Here is a 23,968-nt window from a genome sequence, read left to right as displayed (position 1 = left end):
GCCCTCATGTTGGATCGCACTGGCGCTGTATTGCTTTCTAAACTTTATTTATTAGAGCCAGTGACGAGGGCAGAGCTGGCGATATTTTGGTGGGAGAAGAGGCAGGTTGATGTAAAAACTGAGGCAAAAAACTGTTTTTAGTTTGAGATGGGAGCCCTGCGTCTCCCCCCACCTGTGACAAGCCATTGCATGCTTCATATCCAGGCAGCACAGGCATCTGTCTAGGGAATACACATCAGACGGGCCATGCATACAGCACAGATCCAGAGACCCGAGTCCCTGACCTGGAAATACAACACACCGTCTGACTCATCCACCGCTGCTGTCTGCTGATCTTGTAGACTGTTCTCCGCCTCCAACTCACAGCACAGACCCAAGACGCGTTTATACATCTTTCTATCAAACCTTCCAATAAAGGACAGATAAAACCCACTTAAAGCGGGATTATACTCCCATATCTAAAATTTTAGTAACTACTTTTAGTTATATTAAAGAACATTCAAAAGCATTCCCACACAATCCCTGTGTGTAAAATCGTTAATTTTCACTGCAGAGAGGAATGCAGGCTTACTCATCTCTGGCCATCGGCAAAGGCAAGAATCTCCCTGTTCCTTCCCTCTGCTCCCCCCGCCCTCCCTCCCCTGCTAAATAGACACACTGCCCTGACAACAGCTTCTTCAGCAGAAAAGAAAGGGGCAGAATGGAGACGCCACACAGGGAGATTCTTGCCTTTGTGGATCAGTAGAGACAAGTAAACCCGCACTCCTGAAAATAAAATGCTTTTACACGCAGGGAATACTTTCCCGGGAGAGTTGATCCAGGGATTTATCTGACTGCCATCTGGAGTCGACAAGGAGTTTTTCTCTTTTAAACCTAATTGGCCCAGGCCTTGTAAGATTTTTTGCCTTCCCCTGGATCAACTGTGATATGTGCGGGTTCAGGATGGTGGTTTTTTTCTGGTTGAACTTGATGGACGGATGTCTTTCTTTTTTCAACCAAACTATGTAACCTGGGAATGCTTTCAAATATTCCTTTATGTAACTAAGAATAGTTACTGAAATTTTAGAATTGGGAGTATAATCCCACATTTTTTTTCTCAAAAGTAGAACCCCCAACTATCCATATGCTGCACCACCCATACTCCAAACCTCCTAACCATACCCCCTTCACCTCATTAACCTCTACAGTGGCTTAAGTATCGGGAAAGAAGCCCCATGAGGGCTGGCGTATGGGATGGTGGTCCCAGACTTCTTGCTTCCCTCCATTAGCCCCCCCCCCCTCATATCCTACCGCCCTAGCAGATAAGCCTAGGGACAATACAAGATCTTACATGCTCCAGCACGGAGTTCTGGGTCTTCCTCCACTGCATCTACCCGCTCTTATCTGCCTCCTAGCCCTCAGTCCTCCTACAGAATAGTACACACAATGTTGGCACACTAATAGTGAAGCAGGGTGGTGGGAAGTTTGACAGACCTGCTGGAAGCATGCACATCCCCTGTTGGCAAGTGCCTGACTGTTACCAGTCAAACATTCCGGATTATTTTGCATTTTCCTTGAAAAAGGGACCTACAAGTTGTTGTTTTTTCACGGGTTTAACTACTTAAGGACCGTGCTCATTGAAATCTATGCCCTGTTTTGATGGCTACCTGACTGCCAGGGCGTAGATTTCAATACACCGATGCCACACGTTCTCGCCGCTCGCAACGATCTCGCCGCAGCTCACTCGCTCTGTCATTTCTATAACGGCAGAGCCTTATGAGCGGGTCAGGATCTGGCCTTGAATAGAGAGGGCCAAAGACTGAGGCAAAGGAGAGCTGGTGGCTGCAGGAGGAAAACTTCCCACCCACGGGAGCAACAATTAACTTACATCTCTGATCCATGTACTTGGTAATTAAGAAGCCAAAGGAGGGGCAAGGGAAGGGTTTTATTGCCACAGCTATATTGGGCCCAGGGAATACTGTATGTCCCTACCACCCTATATCTAATCTACAGTCTCTCCCTGCAGTGCATCAACGTGTAAACATGAACATTGCCTGCGTGCGACGGACTGGCAGGGCGCCGCCGCATCGCAGGGATCCCAAAATAGGAGCGGCGTCCTCCAGGAGAGATCCCACGGATAATTAGGTGTGATAAATAAACAAATTACATAAGTAAATGAAATTATTAAGCTTCTGAAATCTTATAATGTGCTCTTAATGAGCTCAATTTTCCTGGATAATGACTTTACGGAGCTCGGAGACGCTTCCCCGCCCCGGGGCTACCGACTGCCGCGCGGCCTAAAAACTGGCAGAGGAAGCGTGAGAGCGCCGCACATGGGGCCACGGGGACACGTAAACGGGAAATCTCACCTTCACAAAACAGGAAAAATGGCTGTAATACATCAGCGAACGTTATTTCATCATCTAAATGATATTAAAATGATCCTTCCAGCTCAATCTGTAGCCAGCTGTGAGCGTCTATATTGCCCTTTTATTTTTCTGTTTGTAAAATCAGTAACTCTGTTGGTTTCATCTCTGAAGTACAGTCTGCCTAGCAGGGATGAGCGAGGAGGAAGTGCAAGGAGGGAGCAAGCAGGGAGAGGGTTAAAGAGGCCCTGTAGGAAATATTCAGGATACCAACTTTTACAGTAAATTTCTGGGTTTCAACATCAAAAACACTTCCTATATCTATATATTGGTTGGTAAGTAAAGACACCCTCCCAGTGATGTCACAGTCTAGGGTGTTTAGATTGGCGGAGTTCGCCTCCCAGAGCATTCTGGGAGACCATATATACTTTATACTGACTTTAGAACCCTCAGTACACAAACTTCCACAGAGAGACAACAAATAAATGATTTATGAATGAGTACTATTAAAAACAAATTAAGCAATTTTATGTTATTTTGACTACAGATCCTCTAAAGTGTGTGTGTGTGTGCGCGCGTGTCTGCAGGCACTGGGGATATGAAGGATTGGGGGGTGTGTGTGTGTGTGTGTCTGCAGGCACTGGGCACTGGGAGAGAGAGAGAGAGTGTGTGTGTGTGTGTGTGTGTGTGTGTGTGTGTGTGTGTGTGTGTGTGTGTGTGTGTGTGTGTGTGTGTGTGTTTGTGTGTGTGTGTGTTTGTGTGTGTGTGTGTTTGTGTGTGTGTGTGTTTGTGTGTGTGTGTGTGTGTGTGTGTGTGTGGTGTGTGTGTGTGGTGTGTGTGTGTGTGTACACATTTTTACCTGGGGGGCCGCAGGAGGCAAAGTCAGGATGAGGCGGGGCCGCATAAGGAATTTTACAATCGTGGTGCATCGCCGCCTCTGCCTGCCCCTCTCACTCTTCCTTCACAGAGAGGGGCGGTGAGAGGCGGCGATCCGTGCGGCAATTGACGTCAGGAGGGGCAGAGCTGAAGCTGAAAGCTCTGCCCCTTCCAGGAAATGCCAGCGGATTGCCCACCGGGCGATCTGGGGGCTCTGCAGCCCTCGTTTAGCGGCGGGATGCGGCGGATTACTTGGGAGCACTGAAGCGAACTATAAGGAAGCTTTTGCCGGCAAGGGCCACAAAATATTGTATCAAGGGCCGCAAATGGCCCGCGAGTTTGAGACCCCCTGCTCTAGATGATCTGTATCGCTGATGTGTGTGTACATACACACACACACACAGACACACACACACACACACACACACACACACACACACACACACACACACTGTATATATGTACATATATATGTATATATGTGTGTTTTGTTGCTTTACCTGCCCCACCCCTAAACAACCATGCATGGCAACAGAAGAAACCATTAGGACCACCTTAGAGTTACCTGACCCATCCCACACGGAGCTCCCTCTTGTCTGATCTGTCTCCTCCTCCCAGCGTCTCCGCCCCCATTCCCTTACACCTCCCCTCAGCTGTCAGGTGATGTCACACAACAGAACTCTCCCATGGGGATCAGTGGCAAATGCATCCTACCTAAAAATTCAAGATTCAAAAAGTCCCCAACTTTATCCATACCTCCCCGTTAACATTGCGCGATGGTGCACAGTGAGACCGCATTCGGCAACAGGCAAAACAAAACGGAATAAATGAGTGGCTGCGAAATGGGGGATGGTAAAAACAGATCTCTTTTTTCCCTGGGAGACGAACACTATTCCGTACAGTAAAATATCATCCCAGAGACGTCGCAAAAAGAGATTAAAAACCAATAAATGCAGGAGAGAGAGCAGCGGTATAATTACAGGCTCGCGCCGCCAGCGCAGGAAAGCACTCAAATTTTAATAGCAAGCACCGCATTTAATTTAACAACACATTTTTTCAATTACGTGAATAATTGTTTTATTCATAAAACGACTTTCAATAAGGAGGGTAATTTGGTGGTGGTGGGGGGGGTGTTTGCGGCTTCTACATGAGTGGGGAGGACGGCGCGGCAGACGCAAGCGAGAGATAGCGGGCATTCCTGGCAGCTGAATGCGCAGGGCAGCCATGAAGCTGAGTGATGAAGTCACAACCTCTGGTTAGGTTGCATGTTTAGGTGTGTGTGCCCTTTACTGCCCTCTCTGGCTGAGCGGAGAATTCCACCACTATGGCGAGTCTCAGTAACAGAGGACTAAGGGCTCATACACATTTAGGGCCGCCTTCTGCCTTTTCTCAAGCGCAGTCGATTTTCAAAATCGCCCACAAAACGCTTGTGCAATGATTCACTATGAGAAGGTTCATATTAGTGCGTTTCGGACCCATTTTTGGGGCGATTTTGTTCTAATGGAAGGTATAGGAAGAGCGCTGACAAAATCGCTTTATGCAGCGATTGCGTTCACGTTTTTTAAGAATAAATACATTGCATTCTTTTCCGGGTCAAAGAGTTCACTTCCTGACTGACGTCAGGAAGTGACAAAACAGAATCGCTCTACAAAAGCGCTTTGCCCAAAATCATATCGTGCAGTAGAGCGCCGGGAGGGGGGAGGACCGCGAAAAAAAATTGAAAATCGCTGAAGAGGAAAAAAAAATTTCTCACAAAAACGCAAAACGTGGCTGTCAGCGATTTCGATTTTAGATGTGAACAGAGCCTTAAAGAGACCCTGTAGTGACATATGGTAGAATACAGCAAACTAATCAGGATATCCACTTTTACTGTAATTTTCCTGTTTTCAGCATCAGAAACACTTACTATATCTCTATATTGCTGTGTACAGGTGTGTAGCCCTGCAGACACTTTTACTGGCCTGAAGAAGCAGGCTTTGTCCTACGAAACGCATTCCCAAATCCTTTATCTTATGGTTTGTTAGGCAAGTCCCAATACTTACCTTGCATTTTTTTAGGTGCATTTTTTTTACCCCACAGGAAAACACCTGACACATTACTGTCTATACAGTCTGTTGCTCTTTTATCTGTTTATATATTTTCTTATGTCTTAAGTGATTGCTTTTCTGTGTAATTATATATTTTTTGATCAGGGCAGGTTCCTGGTACAATGGGGCCCCCGGGAAATATGTCCGTAGCAACGTGCAACCCGTTTTCAATCTTCGCACGTGTCCTCTGTGACCCAGTGCACGTGCCCACGTATAGCCTCTCCTCCGGCGACGGAATCATGGCGGAGCGTGTGCCGGCCGGTGAGTCACTACCGTTGTAGCTTTCACTGGCAATTGCCCAGGTTGCCCATTTGGTAGCACCAGCCCTGGTTCTTATATTGCAACATTAAATACAGAATGTGGACTCCAACGTCACATTTTATCTTCTTAGGTACACAGCGATACTTCTATTGACTTCTGTGCGTAAAAATACTTTCCCATTCCAGCTGGTGTTTTGGCTCCCAGCTCCGTCATTTGTACCTGGGTAGCTGGTGCCAGGCTGGTCCATACGCCGCTTCCCTAGACAATGCCTTATGTCTCATCATATGGATTGTGGAGTGATAACACAACTGAGCTCCATATAAGGGAAGCCGTCTGCCTATCTCACACACCTGCCCGGTAATAGTTGCCAACCATACATGATCTACAAAGATGCCTCCGCTGGCGCTTATACTGACGCCATGAAAGCCAACAGAAGACTGTGCCAACCTTTCATGCCGGAATTCCCATAGATTTCTGCTCCTTATCCATGAAACAGCCGGGCGCACACATATCCCCCCCCCAGCCACCTTCCAAAGGGATGGAGAATATATTTCCCGTCCGCGCAGGCAGCTGTAACTTTCAAGGTGTCGGCGCCAATGAATTGTTAACGTCGGAGAGTTTATTCTTTCCTGCAGCTTCCTACACACTAATAACAGGCTGCAGCTTTGTGTCCGACTCCAGGGACTCCGGCTGGAGATTGAAAGACTGGATGCCTCCAATTACACTTTTCAGACACGGATGCGCCCGGTTATACTTAGTGCATCAACGTGTTGCAGGCTTGCTTAACCCTCAAGCCTCTGATCGAAAAAATGCCAAAGGGCTTAAAGGATCAGGCCACTAAAAAAAAATTAAAAAGATGTAATGTTCAGTTATTGGGTAATCTTGGAGAATTTTTTTTCTTTCTCAGGGACGCCGGGGATCTCAGGTGAATCAAAATAATGTGTTCCTTTGCTTTCAGGTATTGCCCACACACAGGAAGCAATGTTTGATCACGTGATCTCGGCCAGCCACTCAGACTTTCTACCAGTCACCTGATCAAAACCATTCACCGGTTGCACAGGGATTCTCCTCTGGGAATTTTTTGTAGGAGAAATTAATCTTTACTGGTGGGAATCTGTTTGCTCCTGATGCCTTCGGCTATATGTCACTACAGGACCTCTTTACTGCATTCTGCTATATGTCACTACAGGACCTCTTTACTGCATTCTGCTATATGTCACTACAGGGCCTCTTTACTGCATTCTACTATATGTCACTACAGGGCCTCTTTACTGCATTCTACTATATGTCACTACTACAAGGCCTCTTTACTGCATTCTGCTATATGTCACTACTACAGGGCCTCTTTACTGCATTCTGCTATATGTCACTACAGGGCCTCTTTACTGCATTCTGCTATATATCACTACAGGGCCTCTTTACTGCATTCTGCTATATGTCACTACAGGGCCTCTATACTGCATTCTGCTATATGTCACTACAGGGCCTCTTTACTGCATTCTGCTATATGTCACTACAGGGCCTCTTTACTGCATTCTGCTATATGTCACTACAGGGCCTCTTTACTGCACTCTGCTATATGTCACTACAGGGCTTCTTTACTGCATTCTGCTATATGTCACTACAGGGCCTCTATACTGCATTCTGCTATATGTCACTACAGGGCCTCTTTACTGCATTCTGCTATATGTCACTACAGGGCCTCTTTACTGCATTCTGCTATATGTCACTACAGGGCCTCTTTACTGCACTCTGCTATATGTCACTACAGGGCTTCTTTACTGCATTCTGCTATATGTCACTACAGGGCCTCTTTACTGCATTCTGCTATATGTCACTACTACAGGGCCTCTTTACTGCATTCTGCTATATGTCACTACAGGGCCTCTTTACTGCATTCTGCTATATGTCACTACAGGGCCGCTTTACTGCATTCTGCTATATGTCACTACAGGGCCTCTTTACTGCATTCTGCTATATGTCACTACAGGGCTTCTTTACTGCATTCTCCTATATGTCACTACAGGGCCTCTTTACTGCATTCTGCTATATGTCACTACAGGGCCTCTTTACTGCATTCTACTATATGTCACTACAGGGCCTCTTTACTGCATTCTGCTATATGTCACTACAGGGCTTCTTTACTGCATTCTGCTATATGTCACTACAGGGCCGCTTTACTGCATTCTGCTATATGTCACTACAGGGCCTCTTTACTGCATTCTACTATATGTCACTACAGGGCCTCTTTACTGCATTCTGCTATATGTCACTACAGGGCCTCTATACTGCATTCTGCTATATGTCACTACAGGGCCTCTTTACTGCATTCTCCTATATGTCACTACAGGGCTTCTTTACTGCATTCTGCTATATGTGACTACAGGGCCTCTTTACTGCATTCTGCTATATATCACTACAGGGCCTCTTTACTGCATTCTACTATCTGGCCTAGTGCACACCGGAGCGGTTCGGCAGCGTTTTGCGATCTGCTTGCGGGTGCGGATCTGCTAGGGTAATGCATTTCAATGGGGTGGTGCACACCAGAGCGGTAGGCGTTTTGCAGAAACGCATACTCCCGGGCTGCAGCAGATTTTGGATTGCGGATGCGTTTCTGCCTCAATGTTAAGTATAGGAAAACCGCAAACCGCTCTGAAAAACGGCACTTCAGAGCGGTTTGCCAGGCGTTTTTTGTTACAGTAGCTGTTCAGTAACAGCTTTACTGTAACAATACATGAAATCTACTATACCAAAACCGCTACACAAAACCGCAAAACGCTAGCTGAAACGCTGCAGAAAAATAAGAAAAAGCGTTTCAAAATCTGCTAGCATTTTGCGGATCTGCTAGCGGTTTTTGGTGTGCACCAGGCCTATGTCACTACAGGCTCTCTAAGTTCATCACTGAACACCATGTCCATTGACTCACCCAGAGAAAAAAACCTGAATCCCGTAACCTATATAATAACTTGTACTACATGAATGTGACCGTTACAGTTATGCACTCGCCATACCCACGCGTTTCTCGGAGACAATATTAGCATTATGTAATCAGCTTACAAGCAATTAAGAGTTTTCCAGACTTCCATCTTAAGCTAGAATACCACAAGTTGGGCATAAAGGGGCGCTCCACCCGTAGCTGCGCGCAGCCTGTGAACTGCCCCGGTTAACAGCTTTGTTAATCGGTTAAACGTGGAGCCACCTTTGAAGCGCTTTAGACTGACAGCTGCCTAATCCCCCCATGTATACCAGTGAAATTACATCTAATTACAAAGTAAAAAAAAAAAAGTAACACAACAAGAATTACCATATTAATGAGGATTTGTCTACCAGATTAAAAAAAAAAATTATAATAAAAAAAAACAAAAAAACTATCACGCAGTTAACCCTATACTGGCCACGCTTGTATCCGTCAAACAGCCGGCAGATAAAGCGAATCACCTGGAGTTCGGCCTGCTGACATCTGCGCGGCGGCGAGATGATCGGATGCCGCTAATTGGATTTCAGACGCAATTCTGGGCATTGAGATTAGATTTCTGCTTATTAAACACACGTATTAAAAAGGAGGAGGAAGAGTCAAACTAAATGAAAGGAAAAAACAACAAACAAAAGGATATTGTTTTCAAACACATCAAGACAACAGAAGAAAAAGGTCAAATACTTTGACGCGCGGAGAGTGCGATGCGCGGTGGGAAAATACAGTAATTGCGCACTTTTAATATCTTCCACGGATTTAAAATAGAACTCCAGGTGTCATTTTTAAAAGCTCTGCAGAAGAGGGTGGAACGGCATCAGATCCATGAAGACCGGCTTTTAAAGCGGGACTGTCAGCCACAAAATCAAACTCACTTTACCCACTGCTCTCTGTTTAATATGTAGTCTACATCCTGACCCTGAAATGCAAGCATTCAAACAATGTTACCAGGAGTAACGCCAGCTCACAATGCATGGCACATGACATGCAGGGTCAGGAGCTGCAAGGGGTAACACTGGCTCCTGATGCACGTCACATGACATGCAAGGACAGGAGCTGCAAGGAGTAACACTGGCTCCTGATGCACGTCACATGACATACAGGGACAGGAGCTGCAAGGAGCAACACCGGCTCCTGATGCACGTCACGACATATAGGGACAGGAGCTGCAAGGAGCAACACCGGCTCCTGATGCACGTCACATGACAAGCAGGGACAGGAGCTGCAAGGAGCAACACCGGCTCCTGATGCACGTCACATGACATGCAGAGACAGGAGCTGCAAGGAGCAACACCGGCTCCTGATGCACGTCACATGACATGCAGGGACAGGAGCTGCAAGGAGTAACACTGGCTCCTGATGCACGTCACATGACATGCAGGGACAGGAGCTGCAAGGAGCAACACCGGCTCCTGATGCACGTCACATGACATGCAGAGACAGGAGCTGCAAGGAGCAACACCGGCTCCTGATGCACGTCACATGACATGCAGGGACAGGAGCTGCAAGGAGTAACACTGGCTCCTGATGCACGTCACATGACATGCAGGGTCAGGAGCTGCAAGGAGCAACACCGGCTCCTGATGCACGTCACATGACATGCAGGGACAGGAGCTGCAAGGAGTAACACTGGCTCCTGATGCACGTCACATGACATGCAGGGACAGGAGCTGCAAGGAGCAACACCGGCTCCTGATGCACGTCACAACATGCAGAGACAGGAGCTGCAAGGAGCAACACCGGCTCCTGATGCACGTCACATGACATGCAGGGACAGGAGCTGCAAGGAGTAACACTGGCTCCTGATGCACGTCACATGACATGCAGGGACAGGAGCTGCAAGGAGGAACACCGGCTCCTGATGCACGTCACATGACATGCAGGGACAGGAGCTGCAAGGAGTAACACTGGCTCCTGATGCACGTCACATGACATGCAGGGACAGGAGCTGCAAGGAGCAACACCGGCTCCTGATGCACGTCACATGACATGCAGGGACAGGAGCTGCAAGGAGTAACACTGGCTCCTGATGCACGTCACATGACATGCAGGGACAGGAGCTGCAAGGAGCAACACCGGCTCCTGATGCACGTCACATGACATGCAGAGACAGGAGCTGCAAGGAGCAACACCGGCTCCTGATGCACGTCACATGACATGCAGGGACAGGAGCTGCAAGGAGTAACACTGGCTCCTGATGCACGTCACATGACATGCAGGGACAGGAGCTGCAAGGAGCAACACCGGCTCCTGATGCACGTCACATGACATGCAGGGACAGGAGCTGCAAGGAGTAACACTGGCTCCTGATGCACGTCACATGACATGCAGGGACAGGAGCTGCAAAGAGCAACACCGGCTCCTGATGCACGTCACATGACATGCAGAGACAGGAGCTGCAAGGAGCAACACCGGCTCCTGATGCACGTCACATGACATGCAGGGGCAGGAGCTGCAAGGAGCAACACCGGCTCCTGATGCACGTCACATGACATGCAGAGACAGGAGCTGCAAGGAGCAACACCGGCTCCTGATGCACGTCACATGACATGCAGGGACAGGAGCTGCAAGGAGTAACACTGGCTCCTGATGCACGTCACATGACATGCAGGGACAGGAGCTGCAAGGAGTAACACCGGCTCCTGATGCACGTCACATGACATGCAGGGACAGGAGCTGCAAGGAGCAACACCGGCTCCTGATGCACGTCACATGACATGCAGAGACAGGAGCTGCAAGGAGCAACACCGGCTCCTGATGCACGTCACATGACATGCAGGGACAGGAGCTGCAAGGAGTAACACTGGGTCCTGATGCACGTCACATGACATGCAGGGACAGGAGCTGCAAAGAGCAACACCGGCTCCTGATGCACGTCACATGACATGCAGAGACAGGAGCTGCAAGGAGCAACACCGGCTCCTGATGCACGTCACATGACATGCAGGGGCAGGAGCTGCAAGGAGCAACACCGGCTCCTGATGCACGTCACATGACATGCAGAGACAGGAGCTGCAAGGAGCAACACCGGCTCCTGATGCACGTCACATGACATGCAGGGACAGGAGCTGCAAGGAGTAACACTGGCTCCTGATGCACGTCACATGACATGCAGGGACAGGAGCTGCAAGGAGTAACACCGGCTCCTGATGCACGTCACATGACATGCAGGGACAGGAGCTGCAAGGAGCAACACCGGCTCCTGATGCACGTCACATGACATGCAGAGACAGGAGCTGCAAGGAGCAACACCGGCTCCTGATGCACGTCACATGACATGCAGGGACAGGAGCTGCAAGGAGTAACACTGGGTCCTGATGCACGTCACATGACATGCAGGGACAGGAGCTGCAAGGAGCAACACCGGCTCCTGATGCACGTCACATGACATGCAGGGACAGGAGCTGCAAGGAGTAACACTGGCTCCTGATGCACGTCACATGACATGCAGGGACAGGAGCTGCAAGGAGCAACACCGGCTCCTGATGCACGTCACATGACATGCAGGGACAGGAGCTGCAAGGAGTAACACTGGCTCCTGATGCACGTCACATGACATGCAGGGACAGGAGCTGCAAGGAGCAACACCGGCTCCTGATGCACGTCACATGACATGCAGGGACAGGAGCTGCAAGGAGTAACACTGGCTCCTGATACACGTCACATGACATGCAGGGACAGGAGCTGTAAGGAGCAACACCGGCTCCTGATGCACGTCACATGACATGCAGGGACAGGAGCTGTAAGGAGCAACACTGGCTCTTGATACACGTCACATGACATGCAGGGGTGGCTGAAGAGAGGAGTGAAGAGGATGTGTGGCCAGCTTCACTGACAGGTAACGTATGGCGCTTCCACGCTCTGCATCTCGCCGCAGCAGCCGGTGGGGGGTTGCGGTGGTTATGGTTATGCATGTCTTGTACTTGCGTTGCTGGATGTTTTGTTTGTACAGTGTATGAACTATAAGGTATTTAATGATCTCCACCATTGTCAGCATTGTATTCTGTACAGCGCCATGGAAGATGATGGCGCTATATAAATAATAATAATAATATAAGCTGGGACAGAAATAGGAAGAGAAGGATCTGGGACCCGTTTTGGAGAAGAGGGACAACCCCGAGGTCTTTATAGCAGAGAAGAATGCTGCCCAAGGACCTCTGCAGGAGTAACCTATATACCAGCCTCCCTCCACCGGGGATCAATTGCGGTTAACTAATGGCCTTGTTCAGCTGCTGGCCTATTACTGTAAACGATCCCTTCTGCCAGCCCTGCGCCTGCAATGAGCGCGCTGATGTCTCCGGCGACAGCACGGCTGCCAGCGCTCCTCTGGAGTCGGATGCTCTATTAAACGGCCTCTGTGGCCCGTTAATTACATTTCAGGAGAGATTTGGAGGCTGACATGTGAAGGGGCTGAGTGGCACGCCTACCATCTTCATCAATTGCTCCGGCTTAATAAGGAGCTGCAAGGATGCTAATAGATCAGCACTTGTTGGGTGAACATGACAGCCTGGTAGGATAGATGGTGCCACATGCAGGCTGCCTGGAGACCCCCCTCTCCATCCGCCTCTGGAGCTTGTCCAGCCCTCTCGTGTTGTCCCGCCTTCCCCCTGGGTCCCCCTCGTCACTACAAGTCACTCCCCCCTCCTCCCATATCCTACTGCTGCTATACATCACAGCGTCTGAGGTCATGCACTAGGCAAGTCCCAGCTGAAGCACAGGGTTTTATGGATTTCATGCCATAGTTATGGCACATTTTAATAACAGCATTTCACAGAACTGCAAGTATAAAAAGGGTGCATTTAAAATATATATATATACTGCAAAAAGCCTTTTTTTTTTTTTTTTTTTTTTACCATGCTATCAAAATATAAAGTTCCTCTACCATAGGGATGCTCATTCGGATTCCGCGGAAATGCAATTTCTGAAATTCTGATCGGAAATTGCATTTCCGCATCGGAATGCGGAAATCGGTAATGCAAGTGCGGTAGGCGGATTTCCGCTGGAAATCGCGGACATTTCTGCCGGAAATCGTGGAAATTTGTGCCGACCTAAACATCGATTTTCTCAAAAACTATGAAGGGCTTGATTCAGAAGAGTGCTGTTACCACGGCCGTTTTCGCGAGAATTTTCGCATTGCGCGCGATCGCGAATTTTCGCACGAACTGATAATGTTTTCACGCCCAACCGCGAATTTCGATATCTTTTGCACGCGAAAACGTTATCGGTTCGCGCGGAAATTCGCGATCGCGCGCAATGCGAAAATGGCCGTGCTAACAGTTAGCACTCTTTTGTGAATCAAGCCCGAGGTCTTTTTGAAAACTTTTTTTGCGTCTTGTTCACAAGATTCAGTTTAACAAACCCTGTAAATGTGGTGTTTTTTTTACATTACGGATTTTTACTGTAATGTAAAATGCAGAAAATCTGCATCTGCCCATTTTCAACATTTTACATTACAGTAAAAATCCGCCGACTTTAGCGGTTAATAGCAAAGCCCGCGTAAGTCCTAGAAACACCAAATTGTCAGGGTTTATTAATCTTGTGAACAAGATGCAAAAAAAAAAGTTTTCAAAAAAGACCTTATAGTTTTTGAGAAAATCGGATGTTAAAGGTGGGTGGAATTTCCGCGGTTTCCGGAGGAAATTCCGCATTGGAATGCGGAAATTGGTAGCGGAAAGCGGAATCGGTAATTGGCAATGGCGGAATGCGGATTTATATTTATCCTTAGTAGAAACGCAATATAAAGTCCTCCTCCGCTGGTACCCAACCCATGACTGTTTGGCAAAATTTCAGCCTAGTACCACTGGACTCTGTTTTAGACTGTGTGGACAAAAAGGGACTTTTTCATACATATGGTGGCCATGTCCCAGGGTCCGGAAGTTCTGAAATAGAGTATATCAGGTGGTATACGCTACTATTAAACTACAGATTCCTAAATTACCGCAGGTTGCCCTTCTAGGCCTAAAGCCCCTGCAGGTGTCCAATTCACAATATAAATGACTTACACATATTATCTTAGCAGCTAAAAGAGTGATAGCAAGCTCATGGAAACCCCATTCTCTGCCATTCACTACTTTTAAGTCTAACTTGAGTCATGCTCTTTGTTTTGATAGGATGAAGGCTATTTTAGATGATACGCTCCCTAAAATTAAAAAGGTGTGGAAGCCCTATTCCCTAAAAGAGAGCCCAAGGTGGGCTCAAAAAAAATTAAGTAGGCTACTTGATCCGCAGGGCTGACAAAGCCCCACTTATAGCCTGCTAATCCCAGACACTACGCCGCCTCTTCTGTCTCCCGTCAATTACAAGTCTTATATCAAAGTAGGGGTGGAGCCAACTGAATTCCTGCTGAAGCCCTGCCCCCTAGTGCCGATACATAAGCTGTCAGACATGAGAGAAGTGGTTTTGGGAGGGACTGCAGTTGGCTCCACCTCCCACTGATGTTAGGACTCCTAACTGCAGAGAGTGGATCTCACCAAAATGGGGGTTTGATGTACTCCTGACTACTAGAGATAGTCAATGAGATGAAAATAATTTTGAGTCAATGCAAATTTTATGTCAATTTTATGCAAAATGTACGCAGCTTAGTAGGTTTGAACCACAATCAAAAGCCTCATCTACTGCATTTGACTGGTCAAGCTGCAGAAAACATAATATTTACACCCACTCAGTATTATTTTAATCTCAGTGACCACCTGTAATCCTGTTGCCATGGTTACAGGGAAGCAGAATATGAAATTATTAACAGATTTACAGCCAAAATGAAATGGTGAGGTCATAAACAAGTGCAGAGAATAGTATGGGAAACCATTATGGATTTTATTTTTTCCCTACTGGGAGACCAGTGTTTTTTGTAGGTCCATTATGAGCCGTACATCTGGTCTTGGACACGCCTCCTGCACGCTTCGGTCACCATATTATAGACCACCCTGTCTGGAATGGAAACTTTACCCAATGAGTCTCTCAGCACATGCGACACTAAGGCAGTCCCCGCGGTTCTGACGCTACATCGCCACCGTTAGGAGTACGCCTTTAAAAATCTAAATAAACTCCATCTCCTGCCTTGTGCCATTAGTCAGATCAATGTTAAAATGATTTATAGCCATGTAGGTTACCTATATTTCTCCTCCTGAGCAGCTGACACTCCCAGGAACATAAAGCAATTTCTTGAATAATACAGCTCCTATTACTTTTAGCCCGTGTTCTCGGCGAGATCAATAATATTATTAGTAAGCCGTATAGCTCTTATTCATTTCCCTTCCTCGGCTGTATTGTTTATGACAGCAATAGACAGCAGCAGGTAATGGAAAGACCTGCGACAAAGCCGCTTACAGTCACGGCACAAGTTAGATGGAACGGCCGGGCGCGGCTGCCAGATTACGGCGCTTCCACGCATAGGCGGCTGCCAATGTCACCGTGTGGTCAGAGTTCATATATTATACATCACATGTTTACTGAAGCTGCTGCCTGATAAAGCGAAACTCCAGCACAGGGGAGGAAAACGCAACATTTTCAGACCGTCTCTCTGCACTGCCAAGATTAATGATGAGAACGACTTCAGCTGGCTCACTGCAATTTATGTGCACATACAAACACAGTCATTCAAAAATGATAGAGTGATACTTGCCTCCTTAGTGGGGAGCCTTTCCGTAGCTTTATGCACCACACCGTCCCAGTGCCGGGTCCATCTAAGCCATACATGTCATTTGGCCTGCAAGTGGTTTCCCCACATAGCATTATGTTTGGCCCACTCTAGACCACTGGGGAAGCTATACTGGAGGTAAAGCCCTAGATCACCATGAAAGCTATAGGGGGGAGGGAGGGGGAAAGCACTAGGCACTAGGGAACTGTATAGGGGAGGGTGGGGGCCACTAGATAGCCGGGTACTGTATAGGGGAGGGTGGGGGCCACTAGATAGCCGGGTACTGTATAGCGGAGGGAGGGGGGGGGGACACTAGACACCAGGAAACAGTATATAGGAGGGAGGAAGGTCACTAGACACCAGGGAACTGTATAGGGCAGGGTGGGTGTCACTAGACACCAGGGAACTGTATATAGGAGGGAGGGGGGTCACTAGACACCAGGGATTTGCATAGGGCAGGGAGGGTGCTACTAGACACCAGGGAACTGTATAGGGGAGAGAGGAGGCCACTAGACAGCCAGGTACTGTATAGCAGAGGGAGGGGGGCCACTAGACACCAGGGAACTGCATAGGGCAGGGAGGGTGCTACTAGACACCAGGGAACTGTATAGGGGAGAGGAGGCCACTAGACACCATGGAACTGTATATCGGAGGGAGGGGGCCACTAGACAGCCGGGTACTGTATAGTAGAGGGAGGGGGACCACTAGACACCAGGGAACTGTATAGGGGAAGGAGGGTAACTAGACACTAGGGACTGTATAGGGGAGGGAGGAGGGCCATTAGACACCAAGGAACTGTATAGGGGAAGGAGGGGTCATTAGACACCAGGGGAGGGAGGTGGCTACTAAACATTGAGCTTAGGCCGTGACTTGGTCTCGGTGTTCCATTTCGGCCCACTTTGTACTTCAGTTTGACACGCCTGCTTTAAACATGTGTGACTACGGGGGTCAAACACGTTCCGTCAGTGCCTGAGCGCGTCCGTAAACGGGCGTCTTCATACAGCGCATGTGCAAATAAGGCTCATCCAGGCCTGATACAACCAAGGTATGGCTGTTTTTTCCTCCGTGCACACATTCTCTACTGGGCCTGCATGGCTGTATTTGTGCAGTCATGGCCACGATCACAATCTGAAGACAACCAGGGACCGAGCGCTGGAACGGTATGGAGTATGAAGGTACAGGAACTCTCTAGACTATCCAGAGGCATCCCACTCAAAGGATTTCTTTCATTTATTCAGTTCAAGATTGCTTCAAAAATTGCAGGAGTTTTTCACAACCTGATGGCAACAGTGCTCCAAATAGGGTACTATTGTCAAGGTACTGTTGTCAATTAGCCATCTCAATAGCACATTAAATATGCTTGCCAACAATGTGGTTCATTAACTAAAAAAAAAAAAAAAAACACCTTCAAATTTTACATTTAAAAAAGTTTATTACCCTACTTTCACGGCCTGCCCAGAAGTTTCAGGCAGAGAAGGACTGACGCAATTATTTTATTGCACACATCAGCAGAGGGCAAGCAAAAGCTTTCATCAGCAGGTGGAGCGTAGATAAAACACTATGCCTCAAAGAGTCTAGAGAAGTCACAGATGCTATCTTCACACCTTCCTCTGGATAAATAATGGACAGCTAGAAGGGGGGGGGAGGGGCATGGCAGCTCCTATAGCTATCAGAAACCAGGAAAAAAGTGAGAAGTTGGAAAAATACTGTACAAGATATATCATATATCAAGGAAAGAATTACATATTTGCTGTGCAATTTGTTCATCTTGTTGATCCACCCTGAGCCTGCTAGTCAGCATCTTTTCTGCTGGCAGACATGGAAGAAAAAAAAAGTACTGGACAGGACCAACTGGCATTATCTTTAGAAAACACCCATTGACAAGATGATAGGCTAAAAGGTTGTATGTACGGTAAGTGTATGGGCCCGTTTCCACTATCGCGAATCCGCATGCGTTGCCCGCATGCGGATTCGCACAGTCAGTACAAGTGGATGGGACTGTTTCCACTTGTGCGTTTCCCCGCACGTTTTTCTGTGCAGAAAAAATCTGCATGGTAGGGTCCTCAGAATTCGCCTGCGTGTGGAATGCAGGCAAATCGCACGCAATGTATTTAATAGGGAAATCGCATGCGTTTTCCCCATGCGTTTTTTGCCGCGATTTCGCATGCGATTTCGCATAGGTATTAATGTTAATTTACACAGGCAGTGACATGGTTAAATTCGCATACAGCCTTACCTATGCGAAATCGCGGCAAAAAACGCATGCGGAATCGCACCCGCATGCGATTTGCCTGCGGTGATTAGCCGGCGATTCCGCAACGCTATAGTGGAAACGGGCCCTATATGTTTATACATTATATATACTGTATATTACACACACACACAGAAATATGATGCTTCCTTGGTAGTTGGAATAGATGGTTTTTCATATCCTGTAAATTAGATATTTATTTATTTTAATGCCCAGAGCTACAATTAGCGAGGTGTGTGGGCATCTTTATTGGGCTCCCGTGTGATGTAACAGACACTCAGCATGGCAGCGCCACTTGAACTATCATCTTTAATCTGTAACAATGCGCCATAAAGTCGGGCAGCGTTCCCTGCGGTGCTGTACCACCGCCTGCTCCTGCCAGCTTCCTATAATCCATCCTTATTACTGCCTCTAACTGCTTTCCCCGCGTTCTCACCCAATGCCCCCGCGCCCACTCATGCCACCCTCGCCCCACAACCGCTTACACATAATATACGCCTTCCTCAGAACACAACGGACCTCAAACGCAAACCCTGCAAATGCTGACAATAGGTGCGCAAAGGTTCCAAGGGAAGGAAAAAAACCTATAATAATATTACATGACAAAGGAGAGGAAAAGAAACCTGACATTTCTCGGCAGTGAAACTGAGTAGGCAAGCGCCCTGCGCCGCATTAAACCTGCTCCGCCGGTGAAATATTTGTTCGGGGAAAGTTGAAAGTGTTACACGCATAAATGTAGCGCGCAACGAGCAGACGGGGAGCCGACGGTGACGGATTTATTACACCAGGCATCCGAAATGTGCCGATCATGCCAACGACGCTGCTTTCTAGAGGAGGCAATGCCCTGACTTCACCCGACTGGAGGACGGATACGCTCTGCTAGGCCTTAAAGCACAACAACAGGCCCAATGTAAAGTGCTGCAAACTAGGCTATCCAAAATGCTGGCTAGATAAGGGAAGGTGTGTCAGATGAGCGAATAGGCCATATGGGCCATTCTTCATTTTCTCCACGTATTTCAGTCTCACTAGAAGGAACACAAACAAGCAGCATATTATTATTACTAGCTAAAAGGCCCGCCCACGCACGCACATGATCGCATGTACGCCCCCCTGCGCCCATCCTCCTCTGAAGTCAATTTGCATGTCGCGCATGTGCGCCAGGCAAAACACATGGACACAGGACAGGAAGATTATATATAGGCTTATTATTACTGTATTTTTTGGACTATAAGACTCTCTTTCCCCCCAAAAGTGGGGAAAGAAAGTCACTGCGTCTTCTAGCCCAAATGCAGGGAGTTCCTGACATGTGAACGCCTGCCAATACGAACCTCCAATCCGCCGCAATGTCAGGGACTCCCTGTACTGTGCCCATGCAGAGGAGGACACAGGGGGACAAAACGGAGGACAGACGGGCACTTGGGGGACACAAAGAGGCATAGAGTAGGACAAGGAGGACAGAGCCAGACACAGGAGGACACAAGGAGGACAGAGCCGGACACAGGAGGACACAAGGAGGACAGAGCCAGACACAAGGACGACAGACGGGCACTTGGGGGACACAAATAGGCATAGAGTAGGACACAAGGAGGACAGAGCCAGACACAGGAGGACACAAGGAGGACAGAGCCAGACACAGGAGGACACAAGGAGGACAGAGCCAGACACAGGAGGACACAAGGAGGACAGACCCAGACACAGGAGGACACAAGGAGGACAGAGCCAGACACAGGAGGACACAAGGAGGACAGACCCAGACACAGGAGGACACAAGGAGGACAGAGCCAGACACAGGAGGACACAAGGAGGACAGACCCAGACACAGGAGGACACAAGGAGGACAGAGCCGGACACAGGAGGACACAAGGAGGACAGACCCAGACACAGGAGGACACAAGGAGGACAGACCCAGACACAGGAGCACACAAGGAGGACAGAGCCGGACACAGGAGCACACAAGGAGGACAGAGCCGGACACAGGAGGACAGACGGGCGCTTGGGGGACACAGAGGCATAGAGTAGGACACAAGGAGGACAGACCCAGACACAGGAGGACACAAGGAGGACAGACCCAGACACAGGAGGACACAAGGAGGACAGAGCCGGACACAGGAGCACACAAGGAGGACAGACCCAGACACAGGAGCACACAAGGAGGACAGACCCAGACACAGGAGCACACAAGGAGGACAGACCCAGACACAGGAGCACACAAGGAGGACAGAGCCGGACACAGGAGCACACAAGGAGGACAGACCCAGACACAGGAGCACACAAGGAGGACAGAGCCGGACACAGGAGGACAGACGGGCGCTTGGGGGACACAGAGGCATAGAGTAGGACACAAGGAGGACAGACCCAGACACAGGAGGACACAAGGAGGACAGACCCAGACACAGGAGGACACAAGGAGGACAGAGCCGGACACAGGAGCACACAAGGAGGACAGACCCAGACACAGGAGCACACAAGGAGGACAGAGCCGGACACAGGAGCACACAAGGAGGACAGACCCAGACACAGGAGGACACAAGGAGGACAGAGCCGGACACAGGAGCACACAAGGAGGACAGAGCCGGACACAGGAGGACAGACGGGCGCTTGGGGGACACAGAGGCATAGAGTAGGACACAAGGAGGACAGAGCCGGACACAGGAGCACACAAGGAGGACAGACCCAGACACAGGAGGACACAAGGAGGACAGAGCCGGACACAGGAGCACACAAGGAGGACAGAGCCGGACACAGGAGGACAGACGGGCGCTTGGGGGACACAGAGGCATAGAGTAGGACACAAGGAGGACAGACCCAGACACAGGAGGACACAAGGAGGACAGACCCATACACAGGAGGACACAAGGAGGACAGACCCAGACACAGGAGCACACAAGGAGGACAGACTGGCACTTGGGGAACATAAATAGGCATAGAGGAGGACAGAGGAGTACACGGTGAGACACAAGAGGTACAAGGGGGCATCATCCACAAGATGCCCCTTCACAATAAGATACACCAGGTTTAGTAATAAATTATATATTTTTTCCTGATTTTTGCCCTCTAAGCCTGGGTGTGTCTTATGGTCAGGAGCGTCTTATAGTCCGAAAAATATGGTGTTTTATTTTTTTCCCTTAAAGAGTAAAGGCCCATACACACGTCGGATTTTTCTGGACGGGTCGTTTGAACGTCCCGTCGTTCAGTCGTTCGCACGCGGAATCAGACGTGTGTACGGACTATCGTTCGCGTGATAAGACTGGTTTCCAGCGATCCGCCCGGCGGATCGCTGGAAACCAGTCTTATCACCCGAACGATAGTCTGTACACACGTCGGATTTGACGTGCGAACGACTGAACGACGGAACGTTCAAACGACGGGTCGTTCAGAAAAATCCGACGTGTGTATGGGCCTTAACTGTCAGGCTGCAGAAGCTAATTTAAACCTCTATTCTCCTGTGTTAAACAGTTTAGAAGGAAGCCCAAAAGCAATTAGTGAAGATAAAAATCTCAGTTACCTTTGATGTGTTCTTATCAGCAAGGCTGTTATTCTGAAGAAGACGCAAGCCGCATACCATACTGCAAAGCATTCTGGGGCTCTCCCCTCGGCTGCTAATGAGACGTTACAGCAGCTTGTAATCGCGTAGCACTGATAAATCTCGGGCAGAGTACACTGCAGGAGTCAGCTATTGTTCCTAGCCACATGGCTCATTAATATTCACTGCACACTGTGTTATTCAAGTAGGAGCTTATCTGTGATCAGGAAGCAGGCAGGACATGACGACACATTTGACAGAAAAACATGGAGCCTGCCATGAGCTGTCAGGAGCATCTATCTCTGCATATACTATATACAAATTCTGTGAAATCCAAACGTGGACAGTGAAATGCATATGTAATGTAAGTACAGCCAATCTTTAGCTACTGATATATGTGTTTATTTTCTCTGAGACCTTATACCTAACAGCTCCTCTTTAAAGGGAGCAAGAGGATATGGAGGTTGACAAATGAAAAAAAAGGAAACAAAAACCAGATACTTACCTGAGGAGAAAGAAGGCTGTGGGTCCTATCCTTCCTGTCCCTCTCACGGTCCCCGCGTTCTAGAGCTGGCTCCTCAATTTGAATCACCCACCGCGGGAGGCTTAGGAAGTCTTCAGGATTCCGAAGACTGCAGCTCTGTATTGCGTGTGCGAGAGAGCGTGCTTGCGCAGGCGCAGTACGGAGCTGCCCGTCATCCAGAGCACCCAGGCTCCTGAAGCCTCCTGCGGCCGCAGAAAGCAGTGTTCAACCGATCGGTGGAAATACTGCTACCGAGGCAGCCAGTGCTCGAATTGAAGGATACGTGAGAGGAGCGAAAAGGCTTAATAGGACCCAGAGCCTTCCCTCTCCTTAGGTAAGTTTTTTTGAGACTTTTCTTTGCTACTAATGTTCTATTTCTTAGCTGTACTTCACATAGGATATAAAGAATTGTGAGTTCATTTTCGCTTCAGGTTTGCTGTAATGTTAACAACAACAAGAAATAATGTACATTTCATATCTTACGTTTGTTCACCCTCACATAAGCCCTGACGCCGACTTTACCCCTTACACCAGACTTTCTTAACCAGGGTTCCCTGGAACCCCAGGGTTCCTCGAGGCCTCTGTAGGGGATCCTTGGCATTTCCCCCATCGTGGAGGAAGTATAATAGAGCACATTATATTAGGGGGTACTATAGGAAGAAGCACTATTGGGGGTCAGAATAATAATGAGCACAGTATAATGAGTGGCAGTGTAATAGGAGTTTAGTGAAATACACAGCCACGCCTACTTCTAAAGACCACGCCTCCGGAAAAATAAGTGCAGGGCTTCATTGAAATTAAAAAATTGCTTGCAGGAGTTCCTTGAGATCCAAAAGTTATTTGCAGGGTTCCTCCAGGGTAAAAAGGTTGAGAAACTAACATTTAATAAAAGCTGACAGCAACCTAAACAGACATATGCAGAGAGAGCACTCTGATGATTCCTCTAGCACAGGTCAGATGTAATTAGCTGCCGGGACGCTTATTCTATCAGTGCGTTTCTATTGTTCCTTCAACTCCAGATAATCTGAACACTTCAATAAGCGTTGAATTGCCAGAGTGATGGAAAAGATGCTGTATAGCGGCCCTTCCAATCTTTATATCGATTTAATTCAAAGCGGGAGCGCTCGGTTACAAGCTCATAATCAGTTATTGTTATCTGCGTACGCAGTCAGCCCACCAGGCCAGCAGAAAACTCAAATGAGGACCACGGACTCTTCAGCACATCCTAACAGCAAGCGTCTAGGCCCGACTGATACCAGCAGGACAGCTTTGCCAAGAGGGGCCAGCAGACGTGTCTTATTGGCAAGGGTAGACAGGGATTCCTTTATCAGAGAACATAGAGCATGTGTAACTTGGCACACGCGAGTTTTTGGAGGGGGCTAGAGATTCTGTAGGGGCGAACTGGGCAATTGCGCCAAGGCTTAACCTAATTGCCCCAAGGCCTAAACCAACTGCTGTACCCTCACCCCCCCCCCCCTCTATTTTTATTGTGGCC

General features: G+C 48.4%; 1 protein-coding gene across 17 annotated transcripts in view; it reads right to left on the bottom strand.

Annotated features, from left to right (window-relative positions):
• Positions 1-23,968, bottom strand: part of SDK2 (sidekick cell adhesion molecule 2) — a 1,552,195-nt gene that overhangs the window by 721,784 nt on the left and 806,443 nt on the right. The window contains exon 1 of one of the 17 annotated variants that reach the window (XM_068263139.1): positions 3,776-3,793. The exons of the other annotated variants lie outside the window; for them this stretch is intronic. The gene's annotated coding sequence lies outside the window, so the exon portion shown is untranslated. Of the gene's footprint in view, positions 1-3,775; positions 3,794-23,968 lie in introns of those variants that run through there. 17 annotated transcript variants of the gene reach the window in all.

The sequence above is a fragment of the Hyperolius riggenbachi genome, chromosome 12 (assembly GCF_040937935.1).
Source record: "Hyperolius riggenbachi isolate aHypRig1 chromosome 12, aHypRig1.pri, whole genome shotgun sequence".
Taxonomy (NCBI): domain Eukaryota; kingdom Metazoa; phylum Chordata; class Amphibia; order Anura; family Hyperoliidae; genus Hyperolius; species Hyperolius riggenbachi.
Note: the sequence above shows the minus strand (reverse complement) of the source record. Positions and strands in the feature narration are given on the sequence as shown.